At 41.5% G+C, this 921-nt stretch overlaps 1 non-coding gene across 1 annotated transcript; it reads right to left on the bottom strand.

Moving 5' to 3' along the window:
* Positions 1-204: 204 nt before the first annotated feature.
* LOC127088581 (small nucleolar RNA R71) lies at positions 205-311 on the bottom strand. The gene has a single exon (XR_007790412.1). It is a non-coding gene; the product is annotated as a small nucleolar RNA R71 (small nucleolar RNA).
* Positions 312-921: the final 610 nt, after the last annotated feature.

The raw sequence follows: 921 nt of genomic DNA, 5'->3' as shown, positions 1-921 counted from the left end.
CATTTAAAAATATTTCTTCAATTAGCAGATACTTTTAAAACCAATGGAGCCTCTCCTGAGGCAATACGTTTAAGATTATTTCCTTTTCCCCTCAGAGATAAAGCCCTATCATGGTTAGATTCCCTTCCACCCAATTCCATTACAACTTGGGATAACCTTAGAAGAGTTTTTCTTGCTAGATATTTTCCCCCGAGTAAGACCGCCGTTCTTCGAAACCATATAACTAGATTTACCCAAAACCATGGAGAATCGCTGTTCGAAGCCTGGGAGAGATATAAAGAGTTGTTACGAGCATGCCCACATCATGGCTTAGAAAATTGGTTAATCATTCAAACCTTCTATAATGGACTTCATTACAACACAAAGATGACCATCGACGCTGCCGCAGGCGGTGCTCTGATGAACAAACCTTATCCTAAAGCTAGTGCACTCATCGAAGATATGGCTCAAAACCATCAATCTTGGGGAGTCGAACGAGCGACAGTTGAGAAGAAGGAAGCCCAAGGAGGAGTGCATGAACTAAGCTCTATAGACATGATGCAAGGTAAAATGGACGCATTAGCCCTTAAAGTCGAGCATATGTGCACAAACCCGAATACTGTAGCCGCAGTTTCGTCGGATTGTGAGATATGTGGAACTAAAGGACACCAATCTGCAGAATGTAGTCTATTAAACGAAACCCACTCTGAGTAAGTAAACTACACCCAAGGGAACCCATATTCAAATACCTATAACCTTGGATGGAGGAATCACCCGAACTTCTCCTATAAAAATAATAACCCTATCCAAAATAATACACCTCCGAGACCTAGTTATCAAGCCCCTAGATCAAATCAACCTATGCAACCTGTACCACCAAAGCCGAGCCTTGAGAAAATTATGGAAAATTTTATCACCGCTCAAATCCAACAAAACAAGGAG

The sequence above is a fragment of the Lathyrus oleraceus genome, chromosome 5 (genome assembly GCF_024323335.1).
Source record: "Lathyrus oleraceus cultivar Zhongwan6 chromosome 5, CAAS_Psat_ZW6_1.0, whole genome shotgun sequence".
Taxonomy (NCBI): Eukaryota; Viridiplantae; Streptophyta; class Magnoliopsida; order Fabales; family Fabaceae; genus Lathyrus; species Lathyrus oleraceus.
This window is presented reverse-complemented; position numbering and strand designations above follow the sequence as displayed.